The sequence below is a fragment of the Mercenaria mercenaria genome, chromosome 10, assembly GCF_021730395.1.
Source record: "Mercenaria mercenaria strain notata chromosome 10, MADL_Memer_1, whole genome shotgun sequence".
Classification (NCBI taxonomy): domain Eukaryota; kingdom Metazoa; phylum Mollusca; class Bivalvia; order Venerida; family Veneridae; genus Mercenaria; species Mercenaria mercenaria.
In genome coordinates this window covers 20,793,142-20,819,391 of record NC_069370.1, presented here as the reverse complement: position 1 = coordinate 20,819,391, position 26,250 = coordinate 20,793,142, and the positions used below count along the sequence as shown (strand labels likewise).

Genomic DNA, 26,250 nt, shown 5'->3' with positions numbered 1-26,250 from the left:
TTTGAGGGTATCGTTTCTTTTATGACAGACTTTGTGATGTCCGGTTTATTTGTCAAGAAAATCATAAAAATTTACCAATTTTACGCATGGATTAACTTACTGTAGAGATTTTATGGCCTGTACAGGCTCTTGACCATTTCGATTGAAAAAAAAAATGTAAAAAGAACCCTTTATTGGTCAACCACTCATAATTTTATGGGTGAAATCATTTCTATGACGAATGCTTCAAATTTGCAAATGTGGTCAGCGAGGCATTTGACAGTGTACTTGAAGCACTGTGCGAATCAATTTCAAATCAAAACATGCACACAAAAAACCCGCTGATTAAAAGCTTGGCGCACGAAATGTTCTTTATGTAAATTATATGACCAATTCATTTTTTTCTTTTTCTGAATCATACATTATGTTTATAGTCATTTGAGCCACGCCATGAGAAAATCAACATAGTGCATTTGCGACCAGCATGGATCCAGACCAGACTGCACATACGCGCAGTCTAGTCAGGATCCATGCTGTTCACTAACAGTTTTTCTAATTGCAATAGGCTTCGAAAGCGACCAGCATGGATCCTGACCAGACTGCGCGGTTGCGCTGGCTGGTCTGGATCCATGCTGGTCGCAAACACACTATGTTGGTTTTCCCATGGTGCGGCTCATTTAATATTCAAAGAAAATGACAAGCATTTTTGCCATGGTAAATAAATATACTAATTAAACACGCACAATAAAATGATAAATGCAGTGGTCTTGATTTTTTTTTTAATGTATATTTCATATTATTTGATATTAAGAATTTTTATTTCATAATTAAAAGACACTGCAGGTGCAATTACATTTAATTTTGTTTTCCTTTCATTTTTATTATTCCTAATTTACAAGAGTGGACAAAATGACGCTCAGTTATATCGAATTATATAGTAAAAATTTCAATTCAAATCTTTTTATTACATGAGAATTGATGTCCTGTTAATGCATATTTTTGCTGTCTTTTTTCAAAGGACGGGTATTTTCTTTATTTTTCTATATAATGGAATCTTTTGTACAAAACGTCTCACTGTGAACTATTGCAATTGCAAAAATTGTCGTTCTTTTGTAGTCGTCACAATCAAACCGGCAATAGTTTTGAATTTATGAGTAGATAATTATAAGCATTTCTAAATATTACACGCCCTATACAGTATTTTCAATGATATTTGCTGACGTTCCTATACTTGTAATATTATACATTCGTAATCATTTTGAACTCTGTTACATAAGACGTGAATGTAAATGGCTCCAAAATTTGTTTCTCAATTTCATTATGTGTTGAAGATGTCTCGCAATTGGATTACTTAATGGAAATGAAATATCTGTCAACTTCATAGTTAAAAGGTACAAAACATGGTTTCGATGGTTATTTGTTGACATTTTGAGGAACTTCATTATCAGTATTAAACATTGTATGACAGCACATCAAAGTATGAGAGTGTATAAAACCGGATTAAAGGAGATTAGAAGATGGTCCGTCTTACTGTCTGTCATCTCACGGACTTCATCCGCTCCATGAGAGATAGAGGACAGAAAAAATGTCAAGATTATTTGTCGTCGAGCTTACATGAGCATGAAATTATGTCATACGGCTTTAAGAGTAAATCTCATCTTTACTGGGTCATGTCATGTCCTTTCTAATGCTATAGGAAGTTATTATTTTTAAAAAAGTGTAAATCAGTTCAGTTTTAGATGCATAAAAGACTACTGTAAAACTAGACTTTGGAAGTTAAAGTAACATACTTGCAGCTTAGGATTCATTATGTTTGTTTACTTGTTTGGTTTTGTTACATTTTCTCAAATAGTATTTGAGCCGTGCCATGAGAAAACCAACATAGTGGCTTTGCGACCAGCATAGATCCAGACCAGCCTGCGCATCCGCGCAGTCTGGTCAGGATTCATGCTGTTCGCTTTCAAAGTCTATTGCAATTAGAGAAACTGTTAGCATACAGCATGGATCCTGACCAGACTGCGCGGATGCGCAGGCTGGTCTGGATCCATGCTGGTCGCAAAGCCACTATGTTGGTTTTCTCATGGCGCGGCTCATTTCAGTTGTGTATGGCCACCAGTCACCTGGATCAGGCAAGTATTAACCTATTCTCAGTAAGACAACTTTGTCACATGAACCACAGGTGGAGACCAGGTTGGCGATTGATCTTACAGAAAATCGTCACAGAGAACATAGGTCAGTCATGGGATTTCTACCAACCATGTAAGGACACTATAAAACACAATTTAGACTGGCACCATCACCAACCTGTCCATGTGGTGAGGAAGATCAGACTACGGAGCATATACTCCAGAAATGTAAAAGGTATGACCAGGAGCGAGCTGCGACTTGGCCGATAGATACCTCAATCCACCAGAAACTGTATGGAGGCATTGAGGATCTGCGATAAAACCACAAGTTTCATTGAGGCTACTGGTCTGACGGTGTAGTTGCGTACGAAGAAGAAGAAGAAACACAATATATGAAATCTTCTACTGTGGTAAATTAGCAATAATGTCATTGCACAATAAGCAAAAGTCTTTTGAAAAAAGTTGGAGTATGTTAGATTTGTTACCATTATTTGACAAAGGAAACTTGTTGTGTGTACTACATGGTCCATTTATAGTGTAAAAATTAAATTACAAACTTGCGGGTCAGAAAACTTTCTAACGAAAACAATCTTAGGTATCTGTGTTAAACAAGACGACTTCAAAAACGACAACTTTTGACAAATCTGGTGTCGTATGTCCATGTTTTCAATTAGCGTGTTGTATGTATATCTATTGTTGTCAACGGGGCTCATTAGTTATCTTCTGTAATGAGAGAACTTGCCAAATATGGTGCGTTAATGAATTGTGTCAGTCATAAAGAGCGTACATCATTTTAAATGTTTCCCTTTGGAAATTACGATACTTAACTCCTTTAAGTCAACCGAAAATATGCCTGTAATGATACATTTAAGAAAATATTTATGGTCCTATCGTCAAACTTTCTTTAAAGGCAGCATTAGGAGAATATAGAAGAGATTTTAAATTTGTGGTCTTGTATATGGAGATGGTCAGTTTATGGAAATGGTCTGTTCGTGGAGGTGTTCAATGTATGGATGTGATCTGTTTATTGAGTGTTCGGTTTATGGAAGTGGTCTAGTTATAGAGGTGGTCAGTGTATGGAGATGGTCAGTGTATGGATGTGGTCTGTTTATGGAAGTGCTCTGTTTATGGAGGTGTTCGGTTGATAGTATGAAGATGTTCTTCATTTCCATTTGAATGCATTTAAGTGCAATACTTATCTTAGTATCTGGTGAAATTTCATCAAAAGTGCAAAAATACATGATACTGTTTTTGACACTTTTATTTGAAACTTCAGTTTAAAAAAAAACGTGTGAAAAAACTTAAATCTGTACACATTGAAAAGAAGCAGTGTGTTAGATTACTCTGCTAGTTTGTATCTGGTTGCATTGTTAATATATATTATCTTTTGATAACTAGTATTATATTAGAGATTGAATTAATAGCTCCGTTTATATGGTAGAACAAAATTTAAATAGATACTTTTTTCATGTTTTTTTGGCATTTAGCTGTGAATGAATTAAGTTACTGACACCAGTGTTTGTCAAAACTGATTAGAATTGCAAATATGCTCTAAAAGGTTTTTATGAAGTTGAATGTTGGAAACTTTTGATGGAAAAAACTTTTACTTGGCACTGAAAAAAACTTTAAATTGGCAATGAATTGGCAATAAGAAAATGTTTACTTGGCAGTGGAAAATGTTTAATTGGTAATGGAAAATATTACTTGATAATGGTAATGGAAAATGTATACTTGGTAAAGGAATATGTTAACTTGGCAGTGGAAAATGTTTACTTGGTAATGGAAAATGTTTACTTGGTAATGGGAGATAGAAAATATTTACTTGGTAATGGAAAATGTATACTTGATGGACACCCTGGGCATTATTTTATTTTATATTCATACTTTGTGGTCTGCAGTAGAATAAAAGAGATACCCTAGACTGCATTGAAATGGGCAAGGCAATGTTTGCATGTCTGATTGTTTGATGAGACAGTTAATATGCATTTTCTTTAAATTTGGGAATTGTTCAGACTGAAATCAGTAATATTATAGGTGTGACAAGTATTTGTATTCATAGGTGCAATAATTAACTACATTTTAGTGTAATTGATCATATTATGTCTTTTTCATGCAATGTAATACAATAGTTACCACAATCGTTTGTGGTTTCACGCAGTAATGAAATACGCCTTAGTCATTTTACTTACTGTTTTCATTAAGGAAGAAAAAAAAATCTGGTGATTAGACGATAGTTTAGAAATTACGAAACTAAAAATGCCGAAAGGTAGGTGTCAGTACCGGGTTACACAAATTGCCGTTTTCCTTCGATATTATTGATAAAACATGAAGTTTCATTGAAAAATCGTTCTGACTTTAGGTGTGCAGGGGTATGACAGTTTAAATGGATATAAGTGATTCCGCCGGCGTAATTATGGTATGTTTTCATTGATAAATTTTTCTGTCTCACCTTGGGCAATGTAACAGTGATTCAATATTCTTTAACATTGAGATAAAGGAATAACAAGTCGTTTTTTTAAACTGAAGGATTGCTAATGCATCAGTTAAACTAAATATTTGGTTTTGCATTGGTAGAGATTTTTTTCTGTTTTGTTTAGTTTAGTTTAGTTTATACAAATTATGATCCAGCTTGAAGCTTATGTGAATCACTCTCGAGTCTAATTCCTGTAAAAAATAGTTCTAGTGTCATATGAGAAGGCATGATCAAGACCCCAGTGGGGCTTGAACCCATGACCTCCCCGTTTAGCGGCAGATACCTTACTAGACCACCACAGCTCCTTATACAGTTTTGCCTAATAGTGAATAGTTAATACAGTGTGTTTACCTTTCTGACATTCTGTAAGTAGTTGTTTTGAACATGACAAGGCTGTGCTACACCATATTTATGGTACAGTGCTGTTTCACATAAAGGGACTTTGAGAGCTGCTTGCTGATTTTGACCAGTTTGTAACAAATTTGGAACTTGGATAAGTATTTCATTTGGATCTTGTGCTTTTTTGAAACATACTTACCCTTACCATGCTGGACACGATTGGTTCTGCCTCTGCGACCAATGTAGATCATGATCTGCACTGTTCGCTATTCAGCCAGTATCTTTTTGGTAAGCACCCCTTTAAAAAGTTAATGGTACTGTCCAAATTGGAAGATGGACAAGTTCATTATAGAAATTTAGCAGGGTAGTGGTGAAGAAGCTCTGCCATTATCTTTTGTCATGCTTTTGTCTTTTCTTGCAACTGCATGTCTTGCTTACTAAAACAGGAATTTAAATATTCAATAAACTATCAATTTTCTGAAAAATCAGGTCACTTCATTATTTGCATGATGTAGCCCATAGAATTATACATCAGTCTTAAAAGAAGTATTTTTATGTCGGCTCGACAAGTACCGCTTAAACTGTATCTCGGCACTTCATATCACCGGCTTTTGTTGACAAAAGCTCACATAGGGGGGACGTTAGATATTTGAATAGAATATGTAATTAAATATTTGAAAATTGAAAGTCACCTGTTAATTACAATTTGTACAATTCAATTGTAGACATGTGACAGTTCTATATTTACTTGTCGTAGAAAAATGACAGCGGCATAAGTATCTATGTATATATTTTAATGAGTTGAGAATATATTGTGGAATTCCAATTATTTTGTTCTGTATAAAGTGTTTAATGATATACATTTGTACATTGTTAAAGTCATATTTTGCCTGGCTCTACCATCGGAAAGGCATTTTTAGTTCTATTTGACAATTTGATACTGTGATTGAAAAAGCAAATATTATAGCCTATTTGATTGAAAGTCTAGTCTATTTTTATGTAATCTGGGAATAGCAGCCCTGGTTATTTTCAATGGAATTTATTGCGCCATTATTTTTATTTTGGATCATTTCAGGCCAACAAGTCTAGGTATTTTATACTTATTGCAGACATTGGGAAATGTCTTTGGTACTTATCACATGTCGGCACAGAGATTTTGATGTAGACGCAAGTGTTTTCTTACAGCTTTATTCGTAGACACGGTCTTTGTCAGAACGTGTCTGAAATAGTTTTGGGACTTCTCGCACGTCTTATATAGCATCAATATAGCATCTTCGGCACATCTACAGACCAATAGGTTTTTAATGTAGTCCGTCTTTCTCCACAGAGAGACCAATTCTGTTCCGTTTTCTTACAAAATGATGGATGAAGATTGCTTCGATAGATAAAGAATGGATTAATTTTGTTTTTTATAGTCGTTATCAATAAATATTCTGTCAATTAATGGCAGAATTGATGAAGAGTAACGAGGGTCATGAATTTACGATGTATGACAGAGCCAAACGTAATTATTATGTAAGACAATGTCTGCTGCGCTAGCGGCAAGAAAATAAGACTTCAGTCCTAGGTAATATTTTGTTCATGGGAGATAACTCCTGAGGCTATTCAGATTCTGTATAATTTTGCCCCTTTTCTTCGAGACTTTCAAAGCTGAGGGAATTTGCCGAGATAGTAAAAGCGACAAAATAGAAACTAATGTAATTATTTTTGAAAAATTAAATATGATTATCAAGTTATTAGCCGGACTAGGCTTACTGTGTACCAGGAAAGATTTGATCAACTGTTTCTAAAGTCTTAATTTTTGTCAAATCATTTGTATTTTGTGTACTGTGGTGTAGTGTTCAATGCATTATGCTAGTTCCAGATAAGTTTCGGTCCTCCAGATAAGTTTGGTAGCAAGAACACGAAGCGACCAATCCAGAGGACATGAGTTTGATTCCTGGATGCAGCAATTTCTCTCTAGGATGATTTAACAGAAGACAGTCTTGAAGCTTTTGCCATCCACATCTGATTTATGATGTGGTGTTTCCAGATACTTGTAAGAGAACAATTTAGTACCGATACAGTATTCATAAAATTCTACTACCCTAAAATTTGTGTCAGAGATATTTATGAATAATGTTGCTTAACCTATACCAAAAGCAGAGACAGGCAAAGTAGTTCAGTTCTATAAGAAATTTCAGAGAAGAATTGCAAATATTTATGTTCGACTTTGTAAAATTTATGTGGATGCCGCATAATCATTTAAAAAGAAGTTTGGTAACAACAGCAATTGCAAGCAGGTCTTATTCTAATGAATTGAGCCAAAGTCCACGTAAAATAATAAGTGCTGATTCATTTTACCATTACACATAATGTCATACTGTCATACCTGGATTCAGTGGTATTCATGACGCTTCCTGAATATATAGAAGGGTAAAAAAACTATATTCTTTGTTCACAAAGTCTTTAATGTATATTTCAATTTTTGAAGAATATTCACAGAATAAAACTCTATAGAGTCAAGAGTCTCAGTTTTGATTAGGTAAATATTAGTTTTATGCAAATTAAATTGATATAGGAGTTTGTCAGATCTCATAATTATCAGCAAATGAATACACCTTGCATAAGCTTTAAATAAATATTGACTTTGTTAGGAACCCGGCATTCATTCCAGATGTTGCTGTGTTCAGGGTATTAAAATTGAATTGAAATATGAAAAAAACATGGTAAGAAAATTGACATGTAATTTATTCGAAACGGAAAAATTGAAATTGCAGAAAGTTCGACTCCAGAGATAAATGTCTCCTAAAAACGGTTTGAGCGAAATTCATTAAAAAAAAAAGTTTTAACGAGATGAGAATTAAGAACATGATAGTTGTTACAGAATGTGATAAATATTTACATTCTCCGCAGATAATGAATATTTGCTGAGTAGGAAAATGCAGAGCAAAAAATAAGAAAATTTGTTTGTTTGGTGAAATTGTTTCTGTTTTAATGCTTTTACATCAACCTCCAATTATGTTTGTAAAGGTTAGAAACAGCAGGATGTGCAGCAGCATGCAGCTTTTTAACTTTTGTAGGGATTTTAAATTACGGAGAAAAAATGTATGAATTTACAGGCTCGTTTAACCTTTAGCCTGCTGGCAGCAGGTGATTCAGCCTTTGCGACCAGTGCAGACCAAGATCATGGTCTGCACTGTTCGCTATTCAGCCAGTAAATTTTCAGTGAACACCCCTTCAAATAATAAGTGGTACTTACCAGATTGAATGATAGAGCAGTCTATTTTGGAAATTTAGCAGGGTAAAGGTAATTTACTCATAATGACAATTGGAAAATTCAGATCAGTAATAATTATGCTATTTTAGCATGTTTCAGTCCTTAATGTAGCTGTTATGTAGGTACACGCCGTTCTGTACCATCGGGGAATGAGGTCTCACTTTTGATCAAACCTGTGACCTTTTGATTTAGAGTCCTCTGCTTTATGTATTAAACCATGCAGAAAAATAAGAAGTAAAGAAAGTTTCTTAAAAGAATGAAATTTTAATTGATTGGTTCTAAATTATAGAAAGCCTTGACTGAACTGCAAAATAATCATAGCAGTAAAAATATTGTGGAACTTCATTCTGGTAAATACTCTTGTATTGCAGATTATTGTGGTCAAAATGTTGTAGAACTTTATTCTTTCAGTAACTATGCCAGTCTTGAAGAAACAAGCATTCCATCAACAGACTGGTACTGATAAAACAATAAAACAAGAGATACACAGTCTAATAGATAATGAGGTGCCAGCTTTCTTCAACAGATAAAAGGTCATCAACAATGCTGGAAAATTATGTTTCCTGGAAATATAAAAAAACACTGGTTGAACAAATGGGCAAAAATTGTATAAAGAGACTCAGAGCATGAAATGAAATTTTAATGTCCGGTTTGTTGTCCAAAATCATATTTGAAAAAAAAACAACTTTGCTTGATTTATGCTTTAATGCTAAATGGATTTGTCTTTTCTGTCATCTCATGGAATAGAAGCACTTTCCCACAATTAGGAATAAAACAAAACAACAGCCTAGCAACTGTCAGAAATACAACAGAGGATTCTGCTTTGTACCAAAGGCTTAAAATTCTCAGAATTGTCTGAGGTTTGTTGCATTGTCAGTTGGCTGTAAAATACATGACATGCTTGCAGAATGCTGGGAGAATTGTATGACATGCAACACTATATTTTGTTCATTTCATTCAGTCGATTTGATTAGATACTTCCGTTTTTGTCTCCTTTAGGCAATAGTTTGTAACTGTTAATCATGTTGTTAACATGGTCTTTTGTTGACAACAGGTTGCGGGGGGTGGGGGGGGGGGAGGGACTAAATCATTGAGATCGTCTTTTGGGAGCCATGAGGATGCAATGAGTTTCTATTTGTGTCAGTTCCATTGCATTATTTCTCTGGTATAAATCAAGTTGCCCTCAAATTGAAATTCTGTTGACTTGCAGTTTAGAGATGTGTTTTATAAAAACATTATACCATCAACAATAATGAGACTTGATTCAACTTGGGTTCTGTTTTATCTACAAATTGTGAAAGTTACCAAACATCAAAGTAAACCCTATGAGGTCTGGTTTCTAACAATTCTGCAAACAGAAAACAAGACTCACAAGAATTTGGATTGAATTAGATCAAACTATGTTCTGATTGTAGACACATTCCAGTCTATTTGGCTGGTACATCAATTCGATTTTCATGACACCTTCTCAAAATTTGCATTTTTTAATACCGCAATGTTTAAGAACAAAACTAAGAACACGTTGTATTTTCTGTTTGAAATGTTGGTTTTGTTTTATTTGCCGAATCTTATATTCTAAAATCATTAGTCACAGGGGACTAATTTTCATAGATTTGAATGTTGCTACAAGCCCTTAAATCCAAACCCTATGAACAATTTTAATTCCAATTTTATAGAAGAATGGTTATGACATTCCCTTTGGGTCAGATCTTGCATCCACTTGTATCCTGTTTTGTAATGTGTGAAAGCTTATTTACACTTGCCACCCGTAACCTCCAGGAGACAGTTAATGGATAGTTTAAGATGCAGAAAATGCGCAAATGCCAGAAGAATCGCACTTTTAGAGTGCCAGGTGTGAAGCACCAGTACGTGGGACTCTTCCCAATTTAAGTAATTTTTTCAGCTGGAGGAGCAGGGGCTTGAACTCGAGGACCATTGGTTTCATAGTCAGACATTGTTACCGCTGGACCACTGCGTCTGCTCAACTACTTGCTTTACAAAATGATTGTCACTTTAATTAAAAAATGCCGTGTTGAAAAATACCTGTTTACGTCCATCTGAACTTTACAAGCAAAAGCACTTGCGAATTCTTCTAAACCAGTTTGTTAGCCTTCTGGTGCCTTCAAGTTTATTTTAAAAATAATTTTTTATCGTCTGATGAACTTGATTTAGCCATCCAAATATTTACACAGCATTAAAATCTTGGACATGCTAAGGTATTAAGTTTGTTTTTACAAGGTGCAATTTAATTAAGATGTTCCTATCTTTTCTTGTCATACTGCCTATTATTTACATATCTTTTACTTATACAAGCTTTATAGCAAACAATGTATGTATCAAATTTCTTAACAAGTTTAACTTCAAAGTGCCGTCTGCTTTTTCAAAGTTCTGTCTGCTTTGAAATTTGTACAACAGGAGCTAGTGTAGTATATACTACAAAGTCAGATCAAATCGCAACATTTTAATTGCTTGAACCTATATGACCTTAAATTGGTAGTTCAAAGTTCGGCTCAGGTCATAAAATTTAAAATATCTGTTCGGTTTTTTTATCAAAACTGTTCCTGCTTTAATATCGGAGGTACTTTAATATCGGAGGAATGAAAGTTTTAGCCAATTGCATTTTGATTTTTATGATAACGCGAACCCTAGAAGCCTACGTGAAACTGTCATAAAATTAGTTAAATTTAGATCATGGGTCTTCAATTTTTCTCCCGTTTTGCCCCGGCTAACACATGAACAGATGCACATTAAAGTCTTCATGTGGCAATTTCAGTGATGAGCAATATATAAAAAAAGCAAATAAATGTTAACTGGCAGACACAAAATTTTATATTTATGTTTTATTTGTCATAAAAAAATGTATGCAAGGAAGTTAACATGCAAAATTTGGACAGATTTTGACAGATTTTACAAAATGCATAGCGAATTCAGAATCATTTTTTCTGTCTTTTATGGCCGTGAAATGTAAAAATTTCTGACAGAAAGATTTCATTTTTATGCAGAAACAGCAAAATTTCTGCAAAACATTACAAGGAACATCTTTTTTATGCCAATTTAAAAAAAGAATCTTTTGTAAAAAGTTTTTGATTTTATTGACTCAGTAGGGATTTGTAACCTTTGTCTTTACGTATGATTGTCATAAAACATACCAGTCTGTTTATAGACATATAAATAAAAGCTTTAAAGTGGGGAATGTAAATGTTTTATTGTATGTTTGAAGGGTCTCCAAAACCATTTTGAAATTTTCTGTTTGGTATTGTATACATCATAAACTGTATATCTCATTTTACAGCATTTTAAGAATGCTCGATGCCAGATTAACTGTTTTTTAACTTTACACAAGTTTAGAATAGTCTTACGCTATGAAACTTTGTGATAAACATTTAGCCAGACTGCTTATAGGACTATTGATCTGTACTGATGCCTTGGTAGCATCTTAGGATCTTGGTAATTGACTAGCAAGTCTGAACTCTAACCCACAACCTATGGTCTAAGGGATCGTGCCTCTACCCTTGTTGTTTGGCACTTCCCAACTTCTCAGACTGGCTTACTGTGGGTACTCTATTTTATCAGTTTTTGTCTGAACGATGTCATTCATACTTGCCATTTTGCCATCTAGGCTGGCTTAAGGCTACTCTAAAATTCTACATGTAGAAATTTTGACCTTATCTGGATTCTTTCTCTCTCTCTCATTACATCTGACATAGCTATTCTAATTTGATTCCATTTTTTTGACGTGTTATTATTCATATCACCTTTTTTCATGATTATTTCAAAGGCGATCTGTAATTCAGCTACCAATAACTTGGCCTTTAACAGTGGTTTATCTGATGTACAAAATAAATTAGGATCCCATTATGATTGATATATCTGGCAATTGAATCAGCATTTCGAAATATGATCAGAAATTCCGAATGTGGCATTTTTCTCTGGTTCTGGTCATATTGGAACTGCTCGAGATGTGCGGAAGTTGACAAGTCGCGTCTTTTTTTTTTTAAAGTACAATTATCGTCTCAATTTCCACAATTATCATTGATTTTTTTGTACGAGGAACTGTAATGGTTGTCATGTTTACGGAGAAATGGTGTTAGTAGCGGGTGACCTTAAATGGTATTATCAACGACGTTACCAATATTTGAACTTTGTATTGAATTAGAAGTTGTATTGTAACAAAAAGTCTAACGATGTTGTTTTTTCTCACATGCTGTTTTTATTTATTTAAACTGTTCAATCGGGGGGTTTGTTTAATAGCAGTTTCATATGTCATTTTGTTGTTATATTAGCGAATGTTTTGTACATTCGATATTTATTGATGACACAATAAAACTGTCATCCTAACAAAAATATTCCAACATGTGTAAAGATTTGATATCAAATTCTTTTCTATCCTGTAATTTTCGTGTAATAAATGTCAAATAAAGAATAGTTTGCCGCCATTCAACTTCTTTTACTCACTCCATATCGCTTTGATTTGACCATAATACATTTGATTGGTTTAATGAAATTTCTTTAAAATTGGCTTCGTTATATTTTTTCTTGTTGCTTGAGTAGAGCCGTTCGTTTTATGGAGAGATCAATATAATGGCTGGTAGAATCAGAGCAGTGTATTTAGAAGACTGTCAAACTCTTATGTATCAATTACTTGAACAAAGTTGACAGTCGTTAAGTATAGGTATCATTCTTATGATTACATCTTTAACATTTCTCGTATTGAGCGATTAGTGCAAAACTGTTCTATGTACATGACTTGTTAAGGAGAAGATCTGAACTTTTGCAAATGAAACTAGTTTGATGTAGAAGTTAGAGACATGAAAGGAAATATCTTCTGTTTCAATACTGATTAGTTTGTATGTAATCGCTTTGAATTTTTTTCTAATTACAAATTGTATTCAAAATTGTTTGTTCTAATAGCTTTTTTTATCTGTAAAAGTTGAAATTGCAAATATCTGGAACTAACGTTAAGTTTTAAGTTTATTATGTTTGTTATGTCAGTATACACTGGTAGCGACTTGCCTGATATTTATGAAAATTGTGTGGTTTTAATTTTCATTTAAACTTCAGTTTTTCTAGTCTAGCCAGTCACACCATTTACTCCATTCACTTCAGTTGTAACAGTGACTTAGTTTCTTAGAAAATTGGAATTATTAGACTTAGCAAATGATTGATACTGCACCAACCTGTGTTTGAACCTGGGATAACAATAGTAGAGGACATTGAAATTGATTTTTCCATCAGTACATATAGAGATTTGGCTTGATGGAAAACTTGCGTAAATTATTTCAATTATGCTAATTTTTAGATCTTTCCTGTACTTCTTTTACCCAAGAATGAGGAATCCGTACAGATACCATATCTGGAGGAGATGAAAAAGAAAAACACTGCTAAACGACTGATTGGTTTCTCAAGGCCGAGGGATTAATTTGTTCGTCATGCGATGAATGTACGTTGGACGTATTCTCTTCTATAAATGAGTGATCAAGGTCTGATTGATAGCGCTAGTATTTATCTTCTCGATATAGCTGTATGACATGAATTCAGGGGAAGAAATTAGTCCCTGCAGAGAGATCTTCGCTGGCTTTCACAACACCCTGCCGCAACTCTCCTGTTATTTTCTATTGATTTTAGTCTCACGATGTCGTTCTTAATTGTCTTATTTCTAAAATTGTTGCTGTTTCATTATTAAATTGAAAACTTTAATGTGATTTGCAACTGTTTTGCTACGTATTTTCCTTCGGCACTTAAAATTCAGTGCCGGATTAGAAGATTTGTTTTTTATATCAGGAAATAGTTTTACCATTAAAGCAGCTAAGCTTTCTCAGAAAGAAGAGGGAAAATTTCCGTTTTCTCATACTGTTAAAGCACATATTTTCGCTTGGTCAGAATTTCACGAATATGGAAATTTTGAGTATGTTCGCGAGGTTAAATATTCGCGAAATTGTAAAAACGGTATCTAGCTTGAATTTGAAGTATACTTATGGTGAATATGTATGCGAGGATTAATGGTGAAATAAAAGCACACACATTTTTTTTTCTTCTAGTACTGTTGCAGTTTGACAGATTAAATTGCAAGTTGATTTTTAGTTGTTGCCAAAGTACCCATTTAAAGAAATAAAAATGCCAATCATTGCCCATTAAAAATCGCCAAAAAGGCTGCCTCCTTGAAGTATCAATTTATTCAGGCCAGGCTTGTTGTCCATACACTGCACTGCAAATTGCTGATTTCTTTAAATTTTTGTTTCGTCTTGCCTTCATAAACGCGATAAAGATAACCAATTATATGATAGTCCCCAGCTCCACTTCCGTCTCAGAATACTGCCTTTTCATTGGCCAGTTTCAAAACATCAGCTCAAAATCATCCAATCAAATGCTGGCATTGTTAGACTTTTCTCCAATCTTTGTTTATAATCTTGAAACATGATAAATTGAGTGTGTAGCTATTGCAACCTTAACAAAGTACAATTTTTTTGTTGTCATTACATCATTTTCATGAAATCAGAATGTGGGGCATTCATAATAGTTACGTTCGCTTCTGATTAGAGAAGTTTTGTTTTTTTCTGATATCTCCTGTTTCAGTTTCTGTCAGTGAAGGTTACTGTGAAATTCTTATTGATTTCTAAAGGATTGTCATACTTGTGTGTCTCTTTCAGTGATATTTCTAAAACATGTAGGTGTTTGATTTATGCTTGGGCTGAAAAAGGAACAAGTATATGAGCAAGGCTAGAAGATCGATGTTTTTGCTAACACAGTTAATATTGGAGTAAGTCACACTTTTTATGGAATGCTGTGGAGATAATGTTCCAAAATGCTCCAGGTATATTGAGTTTCACTTTTTGCAGGTAACTGAGAGATTCTTAAATGTGTCTTGCATATATATATATATAGAACTTCTTTAAAATTCCATTGTTTATGGCTAGGGAAAGGAAAACAGTGCATGTTAGTTCCCATCAATGACGCAGTTGGAATAAATGATTATGTTTCTGTCTAAAACATGTCATTCATTATCATAATATTTTTATTTTATATGATTCGAAAGTCGAACAATCGCAAAAATAAAATATTTCCTATTTAAAAACACTTCAGCTCTTTGCTGCTTTTCTTCACAGAGGATGTAATTGCGTGTTACAGTTATTGATAGTGACTAAAATTGATGATGTAGCAAAGATCATGTAAGAGAGAGAAGGAAAGCAAAAGCTTTTTCCGAGAGCGAAGACGTTGAGCAATTTACCCATGTGCATGACTCTCTTCAAGAGCGGCAGCATATTTAGTCACTTAGAAGACAAGATGTAAGAAGACATGAAGGGTGTGAATGCTATTGACAGAATTGTTCTTCAAGGCAAGATTCGATTGCCACTTGTATAGTATAGAGTGCGGATATTGTCTTCTTCTCAGCGGAGAAAACGAGTTTTCTTACGAGGTTAAATGAAGCCATTTATCCACTCTCATTTTCTCATTTCGTCTTGCAAGACAAGATGTTTCTGTTCAAATTTCCTTATTTCTCGAGGAGTATATATGTGTTTTAGCGTAGTATCTAGGAAATTGTTAAAGACTTTACAGCTTCGGGAGATTCAATTCTAGGCGTAATAAGCTTTTGGTATTGACTTATTTTCGTTTGCCGTTCTTGTTAACGTGTGTTAACGTGTGCATTGTATCTTATCAGCATTGATACAGTATGGAGCTTCTTAAGTAGAATTATGGGTATTACGGTGGAATCAAACAGGTGATAGCACAGGGATTTCCTGCGAAAACATTCCTATAGAGAATGTATTACAGAATAAATTGGTTGGGAAAGAAGAATTACTTTGCTTAATCTCATATGATTGGACTCACAGCATGTCAGGGAGTGATGTCTGAAATTGAAACTTAGAAAATTGAGGTTTACCTTCCAATGAATTTTATTCCCAATAAATCTTTTTCTGGACTAGATAGCATTAGATTTTATTGGCTCGTATGGTTTATGGATTTTTCAATGGATGAACTTAAATGTTCATGAAAATAGTATGAAAGATGAATGATTCCCGCTTGGATAATGTTAGAAAATTGGAAGTTTTTCTGTTTTCTCAATTTTGTAAGCTGGGAATTGAAAAGTTAGGAAAATATTAACGACAATTTTTTGCATGATTTGTGTTTTATTTGCGGAACGTAATGGAGTTATTAGTAACACTAATGAAGTTCATGTTTTCAATAACTTTGTTTCTATAATGATCTTAAAACCTGAAAAGCTCTTCAGTATAAAAACACATAAAAGTGCTTGAAACTCTTCAGTATTGGAGTATTGGAATGAGAGACTCTTTAGCTGTAATACTGCTAGAAGCTCTCCTTGTGGAGAGATACATTTAATGTCTGTGGAACATTGAATAATCCTGATGCAAATTGTTTTTGTTGGTCAGTCAGTTATTGCACTCCTGGGATACAAAGGTCTCCAAATACAGCTCAGGTTTCCAGAGTCTCGGAATTGTCAGGAGTAATTCTCTGTAATCAATATGCAGTTCTTCTGTGATATTTGCTACTAAATGTTCTAATGATTTTCCATATATCACTGTCCGCTTGACAGCTAGACAAATACATGCAAATTACTTTAGAGTCTGAACTCCAATCCTGTGACAACTTCAACTGGAAGGGATAATGATGATTAAATTGATACTGATGGTGCTTCAAGGTAGGTAATTCAATTCATTGGAATCTGTTGGAATTTGCAAATTTTTTGCTCTCAGAACTTGAGGAATTTCGAAAGAAATTTCAAGGAAACATCTGAGGCATTTCTAAATATAATTAGAATTATTACGCTTGTTGTGAAAATTAGGTGGAATCCTTAAATTGGAAAATGTGATATTGTGCACAGAATTTCAAAATTTGTGAAGTGTATAGAAAATTGTGAATTGTTAAGAATTTCAGGAGTTAATATGCTGATGTAAGTACCAAAAGTTAGATTTTGTACTGATCATAATTGTTAGTTTGTTTGGTATAGGAAAGTGGCATTACTGCAACCATTATAGCACCCCATTATCAGAGATGGAAGGTATGATGTTTATGTCAGATCATCAAAGGGGACAAAATGGCAGCACCCTAGACCATTTCAGTTTACTGTCCTAACTGAAAGGAACTTGGTCAAGACCTTTAAGAAATTCCATCAGTGTCATCTATTTTTTGAGTAGTGCATGGATTTATTGTTTTTCTTGGTCATTCTTATAGTGGACAATGAATAAGAGACAAACGTAAAAAAATCTATAATATTTAATGGATCTATAATTATTTCGTGAATTTTAGAATTGGGATTTCATTTCTTTCAGTATGCATTTTTGTACTCTGATTCCTTTTATAAGCATGTACTGTACATTGCAATTTAAACCAAATTTAAACATACAGGCTCTTTAAAACACTTGCAAAACCAAACTACATGTACATGAATTTAAGTCTTGGGATATTTTTGCTTATTATTATGCATTAAAATGACTACAGTTACACAAAATTGATATTTCAGTGGGTCTTAAAGGGCAGTCTGTTTATAGTTTGAAAACATAAAAAATATCTTGTCTTTTCCCTTATTTTTTTTCTAAAATTATGAATGTGTAAAATTTGCATTGATTACAGAGCTCCCCTCAGTCCTAAAATACTTAAAAATTGCTGTTTGCTGGTATGAACGTTTTAACTGTTTTGAAATATTTTTTCATGGTTTGATTAATAGAGAACAGTTTTACGATTGTTACAAAACAAATTCATTTAAATATTTTTGTAGCTTTGTGTAAGCACATTTCAAATGTTACAAAAGGTGATCAGATTTCGAACTAGACATGAAATAAGGTAATAAAATGTATGTTTTTGATAAGAATGGGCAAGGATTACGAAGTTGCTACGAAAGTGTTACTCTTTTCGGTATTTTATTTAGGCCGTTGAAGTAGTCCAATGTTTTAAAAGTGTTTAAATTGACAGGTTGATAAATCTTACAAAACTGATATGAGTTTTAAATTTCTTATTTTCAGTAAACTTACTGACATCTCAAGTGCTGTTTAAGAATTTGGCTACATTGTAAAAGTCATTTTTAAAGACATTAGAATTAATTTTGATGTGGTATGTTAATGGATAAACATTTAGTGCACCTTGTCACCACAAGTTACTGTAAACTAAGTATATTAGTAGAGGTTTTGTTTTTGTGAAGGATAATAACTGACTTAAAATGTTGAACCAAATAAGAATTGAAGTCGTTTAAAATAAGAAACAATTAGCTTTGCTGTAAGCTTAACTTAAGTATTGGTAATTGTTCGAAGTGTCCTATGTGAAATACTAATGTTTTTGCCATGTGAGATCAGACTGACTGTCAAGTCGGGCCTTGGTTTCAAACAGCTGCTGGTCTTTAAGGGGTATTAATGCAAATCCATATTACATCATGTTACAAAAGTTACTGTGTACACAATCATGTTTCTAATATAGGTAAGAAGGAAGATGAGGGGTTGAATTATTTTCAGGCATGGTAATCATCTTCTTTTCTTTGAATTTAGAGTGTTCTCCCCTGAATCACAATATAGGAGTTATAATCATTAACACAGAAGCTGCAAAATGTTAGTTTCAGTTTAAATAATTTATTTTACATCTCACCAGAGGTGTAAACAATGCTCAGTGACTGGTTCCAGGATTTCTGACCATTGGAAGCAATTTGGCCACTTAGTAACCGATGGACCAATTCCTCTTACATGAGGTTTCAAACCCGTGATGTCCAGGAGTGAACACAACTGTAATGGCTCCCGCTTTAAAATGGCTGTATCTAGCAGAAACAATACAAATATTATCTAGTAGACAATTGCAAGCAATTGAATATAGATGAAACCACTTTTGGATGTAGATCAATGGCAAAAAATCGAAATGCTGGTAAACATAGATGAAGTCAAATGAAGGTTAATCCACATGTAAACAATGACTCTTCAAATAGTCACAGTCTGATAAGCTAACCAGTCAATAAGCACAAAAGGCACAGTCTAATTAGCTATCCAATCTTCAAGCACACACAGACACCCAATATTTTACTTTTCCACCTCTTCCTGTCAGCCTTATATTTGCTTATGTGTTTTAATTCCATTGAAAAATTGTCTGTGTAAATTTACTTTGATATTGAAATAAGAATCATTCTATTGATTAAGGCTTTGGTCTGAAGAGTCACTTGTTGATAAAAGTTAGTTTAAAGATAAAAATGCACAATTAACTGTTTGATGCCAGATTTATTATTTCCTGTTTCCAAGTTTTTCAAGATTTTAAATGCAGTTTTGCTCCATAAAGGATATAGAGGTTTAGCAAAGGAATTGCTCCATTCAACTCTCGAATGTATTTTTTTCTTTGAACAAAAATTATTTGCCCCATTGGTTTTCTCTGTGTCTATCCATCAGTCTGGCCATTCAACCCATTTTTGTCTGATCACTAACTTTTCCGCTCTTAGATGGATTCTCAAACAACTAAATACAAACATTTACTGTTGTAAGACGATACGTCACATGCAAGACTCCCAAGACTCAGAACTCTAGGTCAATGGCAAAGAAATTATAGTCAGTTTATGTGTAATACTGATCAGTACCATTTTGTGGATGTAATTTTACATAGTCATCTGATAACAAAGACAACATTTTCTTGTGAGGCTCTAACCCCAGGCCCAGAAGATCAAGGTCATGCTTTACTTGTTTAAGATTTCAAGTGATTCTTGTCTGTAGCTTTTTTATGGATGGATGGATTTCCAAATCACTTAGCAGAAATATTCACCATTACAATAAGAATGCAACCTCAAAGGTCAAGGTTGCACTTTTTCAAGAGACTTTTGTGTCTTGTGTATAACTGCTTCATTTGTGGATGAATATTGAAATAACTTAACACAAACATTCTGCATATTAATTGGGTGACTCATGGCATGTAAAACCGCAGTCCTTGATTAGATGTCAAGGTCAGACATTAACTTAACTATACTAGGTGACTTAAATAGTGTCTTCAAATAACCTTCACCTTTCATCAAATGCTGCTTAAATCATTTAGAGAATTTAATACTCTCTAACCTCAAAACATTTAATATTCTCTGTCTGCAAAGACTGGAAATGCAGTGCTTAGCCTTACAGTATGCTTTGTTTGATGTTAGACATTAAATATCATAATTATTATTTGCTTTAAAGAAAAATTGTGCCCACTCATAAACCACCATCATATTTAGACATCCAGAGATCAAATGTTGTAATTTTACTAACCACATCATGTTCTGTAGCAGCTTATTTTCCCATGATTTGCAAAACGTCCAAACTAATCAAAAAGATAAAAAATGGCAAAACCCACCAAGCTGCTAATGTCTTCCAAATTTGGTCATAATTTTACATTATAATGCATGAAATTGATCCTCCGTAGAGATGTTTGCAGACAATATCCCTTTGTATGCTAATTAGGAGCTATCTAGGGAGGATTATTTAAGAAAGAGACACTTGTATAATGTTGACATAAAGTGCCATCACAGCTTTATTTGCCTATTATTTAAGGGGCTTTATCAGGCTACTATCAGCTTACTATCGCCTTGTGTAAATAACTTATAGACTTCTATAATAGAATGGGTCAAGTAGGTGATTGTATATCAAAATGTACTCATCTTTCTGTTATAACACAGGTGTTTGTGCTATAAATTTCAGTTTCTTGCTGCAAAAATTAGTGAATTATCTTTATATTCCATGCTGTTGCATATGGAGATTATAAATTGTTGAAATTTATTTAATATACTTCTGATAAATTAAATTAGTTTTTGTCTTTTATTCCTATGTTTATCTCTTCATGTCTTATAAAGTACAAGAGACTGCAGTCTTCAAGGAGACAGATGTTATGGAATTGTAGAATTGTGGAAGAGGAATGGTCACCAATTTGCAATTAAGCTTGATCCCTTTCAATAGATTTTCACTCAATATGGTTTCTAAACAGGCACCATGTAGAGATGACTCTCTGCAAGAAAAGTGGATGAAATAGCCTCAGTAGCGATTTTTAGAAATGAACTTATTAACTTGAATCCGATGACAGCTTTCCCATAACAGTTGTATAGTCTTTTCTAATTAAACTTGCTTCTTCATTAGAATATACATGTATAATCAGATCAAATAGGAAATTGATTTACATTTTAGATTCTCATAATATTATTATGTTACTTTTCAGTAGAATGAATCACGAACTACTGAAAGAAAAAGGAATCTTCATGTAAATTTTCACATGAATAAATGCAGGAGAAATGGGTTTGGTAAAAATGGAACTCAGCTGGACTTCTGTGAGATATTTAATTGAAACTTATTTTAATTAATGATAGACCGGATGTTGCTTAAACCATTGACTGACATTGAAAAAGTTTTCATGCTGTGAAATAAACAATTCAGCACTTCATTAATGGATGAATTCATACAGAAAATTCTATGAATATATTTTAAACAATGACAATAGAAGATCAATAAAGAGGACCAGATGGTTGGCCCCTAAGCCCCCTTAATGCTCAGCATCTGAACTCCCCATATTTAAAGGGATTTATTCAGATTAAAAGCTAACCATTTACTGCAGGAAGACCTTTTGTCTGCTTCCAAGAATGAAGTAATAACAGAGTTTGGTGAAGCACTAATTGAATTGGTCTTGAAATTGAACCTTGCCTCAGGCCTTATTGGGTTTGGAACTATTGCTTTGGAAATTTTAACATGAAGTTTTTTTGTGCAAATGTGTTCAAAAAGTGTCATTTGGGATTGGAATCAGACAATAACTGTTGATGAATTCCTTTGGAAAATGGAAATCTGTAAACTTGTATAGGTTTGTTTTCGTAAAATGACAAAAGGAATGGTATGAGAACTTTTGGGGAAAAAATATATCAAGGGTTTTCAGATTGTCAGTTGACTTGAGAATGTTAACTGATAATTAATTAAGAGTTAAATGGGATGAAACTGAAGAAATAAACATTAGACAGACATGTTAATTTGATTGTGCAAGCATCCAAATGCAATTAATACAGGAGGAACAGCAGCGTAGTTTGCATATTTTAGGGAATAATTGTAAAATGATGTATTGTACTGCTTCTTTTAGGCAATCGAAAAAGGAAATGTTATCATAAAAATGTCAAAAATTGCTTGATTTATCAAGAAATTAAATGAACAGACCCCTTGGATTTTGATCAATATTTTAAGGAATTGATTGCATTTCTACTGGGTTTTCTAGCTATCTAATCAAACAGAATGAATTAACAATGGTGAAATATTTAGAAACAAGTCAGAAATCACATTGTTTTGAGTTGAAGGATGGCTTTTTGATGACCAGAGTGCACGTGGTATGTGCAAATTGTAACTGGTGTAAAATCAATGTTTGTCGAAAGTTGATTTATATGGTCATTAGATATAATCATGTTAGATTGCAGAAGTTAAATTTATGTGCTTTTATACAGTCATTCTCAACAAGTGTCATTCATCAAAAAAAAGAAGTCAGGGAAATTACATTTTGAACATTTATATTAATGTGGCCATATTAGGCTGTCTTTGATGAAAGGATTTTTATAATGGTTAATAGTTAGCCGCTACCGAAAAGAAATTAAGTTAATTATTTAATGGACTGTGGAAAACAGTTGGAATATCTATTTTTAATTTTCATGTTGTGCTTGATATATCACTGTTTAATGTTTTCATTGTTGTTATATTTTCTGGTCCTTTGGAATCATGGAGTCCATTCAATATCTTTTTAAGAAAATTCCGCTTAAGCCAGTGCTAGGGGGCATGAGAGGTGTTGCAGTGTCCATTACCTCTCATGAACATATTCAGTCAAACTGAATCTGCTGTTATTTTGCTTGGTTGCATTCTATACTTCCGAAGGATCTTTTTACAGATTTTGTTGTTTAAATGGAGTGGCTTTGATGGTGCCACAGAGTGAGGACTGAATTGATGTGCTGAATTTCTATGAACCAAGACTTAGGCTGCCATATTGTTCTGTATTTTATCTCTTGTTTTTTAAGTCGGGGGATAGTTTTGCAACTACGATAGATTTATAGTGGAAAGTGCATTTGGCAGCCTTACATGATATAAGAGCATTTAGCATGTACTTTAAGTAATTAAATGTATGATAAGGGAAATGTTGCTGTATTTTTGTAATGATTTACTATAGATTTTCAACCACAATTATCAGAAAAAGTAAACTGATTTATCTTCGGTTGTCAATCACAATGTTATATTATACAAGTTTGTTTTCTGGTTGAATTCCATTCATACCTGTATTTGTGGTTTTATTTTAGTATTTTTGTACATGTTTTAGGTACAGTTTGATTATTTTGACATGTCACAGTTTGTGCATCTTAAAAATGGTAGGAGAATTTGGATATATCTCAACATCAAAAGTGCCTTTTACCCGTAGTTAACTGAAACGCACAATAAAATATATTAGAAGACTCTTTGACAGCATATAACGCAACCAAGCAAAATATAAGTAAACTTTGTTTGCTTAATTGAGTCTGTTCAAGAGAGCTAAATGTGCAACACAGCTCATGCACCCTTGAACTGGCTTAAGGGGAAGACTGGCAATGAGGTGGTGGTATGTTTGAACCCCTTATGAGATCATCTTTTCTCTATAAAGATTGATTGAAAGACCTATGTGTAAGGTCTATATACTAATTTATGTGGGAAACTTATCTGGTACATGTGCAGAACCAGTTTATACTGTTAAAACAAACAAACCAATGGTGGTTTTGACTTTGACCTTGAAATCATCAGTGTTGGAAAACATTAAATTAGGGCCCGTTTTAGCCATGCTATTCAGGTCCATTTTAAAATCAACTTCAAAATCAACCAGTTATATGCTTTGGTTTTGAGACATCCTGAATTCAGTATCAGTATGTTAATTTATTATGAAAATGAGGCAAAAATTTGTAAAGTATTAACTCACAGGTAAATAGGAGGGCTCTAAATTTTTGAAATATCAATGGCAATAGAATTGTTTGCACTTTTTGACAGGCATTGTAATATTAAATAATGGTTATGATAACACTATTCTCATACAATTTTTACATAGTTTTATTTGTTTATGTCAGATATCGGAAAGTCTGTTATGTAAATATATGCAAATTATTCAAACAATGCAAGATTATAGACCATCCGATAAAAATTTATCAAAATTTCCATATTGAATGAGATTTTGATGAATTGAAATACACAATTTATAAACTTCTTTTAAATTATGTCGGTTAAATAAGCAATGATTGAAAAAAAGTTTTATTAATGTCTGGGATTATTGAATAATTACAGCAAATTATTGAAATAAGGATTGATGCAGAAGACAAGACTTAAGTTGAATGCAAATGTGATTGAAGTATATTAAGTGAACATTATTAACAGTGAAATATTATTTCAAACAAGAAGGCACGAAGAGTCTCATGTTTGTTTAAAGGTGCAATTATATTATTTCAAATGCAATTTGTTTAAAAGTGAAATAGTATTAAATTTTCAAATGGAATGCGCAAAGAGATATTTGTTTAAAAAGGTGAAATAGTATTTCAGACAGAATTTGTTTAAAAGTGAAATATTATTTCAGATAGAACGTATGAAGAGATTATTTCAGATAGCTACAATATTATTTCAGTACATATCATAATTAGTTTTTGAATATTACAAAAATTTAAAATGCATGGTAAAACCAGAAAAAAAATGTTAAGGAGGTATATATATTTTAGGGTCTGTAGATGATAGGGAAAGTGTATTAAAAGAATAAAAAACACATGTGCTGCAGTAGAAACCTGTAGAAAGGCTCCTGGTGAATGTACAAGTATTTCTTTATAATAAAATAGATTAAGTTGAAAAACTGCTGCACTTTTTGAAGATTTAGCTACCTGATTACCTAATGTAATAGGTTTGCAGCTTATCTTTATTATTTATGTGCGTTAAAAGAAAACATCTAAATGACCTCCGTAAACGGTTGCAGTATAATATTTGTTCAGCGTGCTATATAGATGTATATTGATGTTTGTACACGGCTTTGTTATTCTTATACACGTCTTTTCTAGTGTCACTTGAATTTCAGCGTATGATGTAATGTTTTTCGTAGTTGTTTGGAGTTTTAATTAAACAGAATTGGATTTTAGAATTGCAGTTAATCAGGCACGTGAATGTGTTTATTTTGAGTGAAAAAAAATTTTCACCGATACATTTTCTCATTGAATCAAACAAATAGCATGGATTTACTAATTTAAAACCATTCCAGTGAACATAATTAAACTTGTGAAGGATAAATAAAAAAAATGGGAGGTACAGTGTTGAAAGTTCTGTATTAATAGTATAGTGAAATTAATCTCTATATTCTAACTACGGTGATAGTGAATTACCTTTTTCAGTCACTTTTGTTTCATTCACTTGGAGATGGTGTATATAAATTAAGTGTGGATATATATATGCATATCTAATATCTGTTTAACATTAAGAGAAGTTCAAAAATGGTAAGTGATTTTTCGATTGAGACAGATAAATGATATAAGTTACAGTCCATATTATGGAGGATGTTAAAAAAAAAACACTGAAGAGGTTGAAAGCTTAAGGCTTTGAATTAAAAATTCAATTATTTTGTATCCTTTTTCGGTGCATTTATGTAAATGATAATGGACTTTAAGTGCATTTCATTTTTATTTGCATTATGAGGAAAAAGATATTAGAAATCAGAAGTATGATCTGTGTAAAAGTTTATATCTATTTATTTGAAACCTGAGTTTTGTCATCTTTTATGATAATGCAGACTGGATAATGATGTTAAGAAAAAGGACTGTTGAGATGACCTAGACTCCCCCCCCCCCCCCCCCCACACACACACAAACCTTGATTTTATGTAGGCCAAACTCCAGTTTTATATAACTTTTTGTTGTTGACCAGTCTGCTACATGAAATGATTGGATTGACCCCCACTAACCACCCCCACCCACCCCAAGTAGTTTGCTTTATATAGCTGTATAGACTAGCCACTAGACTAATAATAAATATATTTCTACATTTTTCACTTTTTTTGACGAATTCAATTTCATAGAGACAAAAGCCAGTCTATTTTAGAGTTTTTTCACATAGGATATAGACTGGCTCAGTTCA

General features: G+C 33.1%; 1 protein-coding gene across 11 annotated transcripts in view; it reads left to right on the top strand.

Annotated features, from left to right (window-relative positions):
* LOC123559698 (roundabout homolog 2-like) overlaps positions 1-26,250 on the top strand; it is a 176,226-nt gene that overhangs the window by 49,276 nt on the left and 100,700 nt on the right. The window contains exon 1 of one of the 11 annotated variants that reach the window (XM_053552464.1): positions 1,346-1,370. The exons of 8 other annotated variants lie outside the window; for them this stretch is intronic. The gene's annotated coding sequence lies outside the window, so the exon portion shown is untranslated. Of the gene's footprint in view, positions 1-1,345; positions 1,371-4,393; positions 4,522-25,589; positions 25,614-26,250 lie in introns of those variants that run through there. 2 more of the 11 variants (XM_053552463.1, XM_053552465.1) reach the window with 2 other exon arrangements.